The sequence below is a fragment of the Mycetomoellerius zeteki genome, unplaced genomic scaffold, assembly GCF_001594055.1.
Source record: "Mycetomoellerius zeteki isolate Tzet28-1 unplaced genomic scaffold, Tzet1.0 scaffold64, whole genome shotgun sequence".
In the NCBI taxonomy this organism is placed as follows: domain Eukaryota; kingdom Metazoa; phylum Arthropoda; class Insecta; order Hymenoptera; family Formicidae; genus Mycetomoellerius; species Mycetomoellerius zeteki.
In genome coordinates this window covers 511889-515773 of record NW_017257654.1, presented here as the reverse complement: position 1 = coordinate 515773, position 3885 = coordinate 511889, and the positions used below count along the sequence as shown (strand labels likewise).

The 3885-nt window shown below is 36.7% G+C and overlaps 1 pseudogene; it reads right to left on the bottom strand.

Moving 5' to 3' along the window:
* Positions 1 to 3885, bottom strand: part of LOC108728720 (uncharacterized) — a 53789-nt pseudogene that overhangs the window by 47659 nt on the left and 2245 nt on the right.

Here is a 3885-nt window from a genome sequence, read left to right as displayed (position 1 = left end):
GATTACGTCGCAGCGCGATATTTCACGTCACTTCCGGTTACAAACCTCCTCCGGGTGGGTTATGAGATGCTATTTGGTAGAAGAGAGACGTGCGCGAACGAGAAGAGCGGCACCCACCGAGAATTAATTTGAATTGGATTACCATGAATATTGTCGGCGCTCGGCGAGAGCAGACGCGTTCCCATCGCAAACTAAACGCTTCGAAAAGTCCGCACTCTTTGGCACCGGCTATCAATTTGTGAACACTCGTGAAAAATTAAATTTTTTGACGGGATTTATTTATAATACGGCACTGTATGTGTTATATAAATATTTCGTTTTTGTATATATAAATTAATCTTGATGATTTTTATCATCGCCATCAGATTCTAACAATTGAGTCACGAAATATTAGCATACATATTTCTTTTTCGTTTTTCAAGTTTAACGAAACTCTTAAAGGAAAAATTCAAGAAGCATATTAATTCAATTTGCGCCATCATAAAGAAAATACATTTTTCCACGAAGAGAAAAAGCTTGTGGTGATTAAAATTCCAGAAAATTAATCCGCTTTACAGTATCTGTACGTTCGTATTCCACCCATTAAATAAAATGAAATAATGTCTATTGAACTGATTGAATTGATTCTGAAGACACTCCAGAAATTCGATGAATTCTTGAAAAGATACTTTTAGACAGCATCAAATGCGGTGCGTTCTTTTGACGCGAACTTCCTATCGTTAGCACCGGACAATACTCGTCAGGTCCGCAAGTAGGACTAAGGAATTCGATAGTCCCGCGGCTATTTTTAACAAATGCAACTTTTCGCGACTATATTTTTTCGTGGCGCTTCCGCCTTTAAGAAAAGCGCCGTGAATTATCCCGGAAAGACTTACCGCAATACGGGTATCATTGTCGCCATGGCTTCGCAATCTATTGTGCACGAATTCAAAAGTTCGTCAATTTGCGTCTTGGCCTTCGATAAAAGAAACACAGGATACTCGGAATGTATATATACGACGCTTCGAGACGTAGTATTTTAAGTCGCTGATAAATTTAAAACGTCTTTATTTCGTAGGATAATTTTATCTCGTATATTCCTAAATCTTCTTTCTCGTCTCTCCTAACCACATATTAATAATGATGACGGTGATGATAATGAATTGCACGAGGGAGCAGGGAAAAATCTCAGCAGAGCTTCGTCGTATTTAATTACTTATATGTGTAGTTAACGTCGCGCGCTTTCGCATCTCCGCAATAATGCAACGCGGGGACGGCCAAACAGCATCTGACATTTTATGAAAATCGGGAAATCGTGAACGACGGCGAGAAATAATATCGCGCCGCGTGACGGCGACAAATGCAATGCAAAGTTTCCCAAAACTATTGCTTACGTCACGATCCAATTTTACTAGACATTTTTCTTACAAAGTTTCTAATAAAAAAATTTCTTTTTTTTTTTAAGAAACATTAATTTAATTTTATAGTAATAAATTTGGTAGAAAAATGAGATAATTATAAATATAAATTTAATCGTATTGAGAGAGAAAGAGAAAAAGAGAGAGAGAGAGGGGGGGAAGATAATTGTTTTTCGGAATAATTGAGTGGAAAATTATAACCAGAAGACAGGAGGAAGATTTTAGAAATTGCAAAATCTGGAAGACGACGGTTAAAAAAGATTGTTGAATAATTGAGTGCGCGTCTCTTGAAAAAAGACACCAAACATCCCAGCAATTTCCTCTCGCGGCCTTGCGAACGCCCTCTCGTTCTCCACTCTATCTTCATCTAATCACTTTTGCTTTCGTCAACGTTCCGCCGCGGGCTAAACGACAGGCGTTGATGGAGCTCGGCGTTGGTGAGGAGAAAGAAACGCGATAGGTCTGAAGGACCGAGCAGCGCTAAAAAAAGGAACGGGAAAGAGAGAGATAGAGAGAAGTGGAAGGGACCGAATTCTTATTCGGCAAACAGAATGAGAAGGCAAAGATAGAGCGAGGGTAGAAAGTTCCTGCACCCTGCGGCGATTGCAAAGTTTTGCGGAAATGCACCCTCACGAGGAATTTCTCGAGGAGCCCTTAGATCGTCGCGGCGCCACGGGAATTGCATAAAAAAGGGAGACGGGGGGGTGCCTCTATTGTGATTGATTCGATGCGAGTTCGTATCGGATTAAAAATATAAAAAGGCTGTCTTTCCGCTATTTAGTGCATTAAACGACAGCGAGCTGGCTTTCGAATAAAGCCACGATTCAATCGAGTCTCCTCGCAAGACATATATAAAAGTCTTGACGGGCGACTCGTTAGAGTAAAATTCTTGTACGCGAAGGTTATCTCCCTTTATGACATTCTGCGGAATGTCTTTTAAGGGCACGAGTGACAAAAGGCCGCGAACGATGAAAACGTCTCGAGAGATCGAGGCTGTAAACTTAAAAGTCCGTAACAATAGTCCCGCATATGTTATGTACAAGGGTTTATGTACAGAGTGGGCATGTTTTTTCTTTGAATAAAAATTGCCTTGTCAGCGAATGAAGTTTTCGAGAAACTATGTAATTAAAATGATTATAATTTTAATTCTTTACTAACTTTGTTGAACAGAGCATTTTTTGTTTATATACGCATATATTTTACATACGCACGTATGAATATGCGATGTTTGCCTTGGCAATGTAAAAACGGATGTGGCATGCATTTAAAACTGAGTTAATTAAATGAATCTTACGTAACAATGAACGATGGACAGTAGCTCGAAGCCAACAAAGTGTTAATCATGACCCCGATTGCGCACTTCTTGATAAATATGCGAGGTTGTATTCTGTTTTGTTGCTATATCAGATCTGAAACATAAATGCAAACAAGTTAGTTTGATTCGTTGAAAGCGCAATATACCAGGTGTCTGAGGCCATCCGTACACCCCTTTTATCTCGGAAACAGAGCATTTTAGAAAAAAACGTTTTCAGACAAAAGTTGTACTGTTTCGAGGTGTTCATAAGATGTTGTCATTGGTTTGATTTTGAATAGTCGTTTGAAAATTATATGAAGGTCACGTTGATTTTTCCAAATGATACACCCTATTTTTCATTCCATATTCTTGTAGCTTATCTCGAGAACTTTCCAAAACACTATAATCAAATATTTTTTCATTAAGAATTTTTTGTGTTATAAGACTTGAAAATTACAGTACCGCCGGCATTAACATTATGCAATGTGTCCGACCGATGGTTAAAATCTCTTAATTGTTTAGGATGATATCCTGGATAATATTTATCAAGATTAAGACCATTGGAGATTATTGTTTTATAAGACGTTTTGTATTTTGTCAAAATGTTGAAACTTTAAGTTTTATAATTCAAAAATATTAATGAAAAAATATTTGATTATAGTGTTTTGGAAAGCGCTCGAGATAAGCTATAAGAATATGCAATGAAAAATAGACTATTTGGAAAAATCAACGTGACCTTCACATGACTTTCAAACGACTATTTAAGGTCAAACCAATAACACCATCTTATATACATCTCGAAACCGTACAACTTTTGTCTGAAACGGTTTTTTCTAAAATGCTCTGTTTGCGAGAAAGGGGTGTACTCAGATACCCGATATACACACACACATATATATATATATATTCCATATACATATATTGGAACAAAAGTTTGTGACAATACAAATTTCAAAATTCAAGCAACTGGAACTTCGTTAAAAATGAACGAAATTTAAATTAAAAAAAAGTTTTAAAACTTAAAATCTTTATTTTCAAAAGGTCACTATATCTTTTGAGTTTCTGTAAGCTTGATAATTTTTACATACAGAAAATTACGAGTCGGATAAAATAAAAAAAATTTTTTTTCATTTTAGGGACTTGTCAAGTGTACAAAAAAACTTGAGAAAATTTTCGACTTTTTAATGTGAAAGC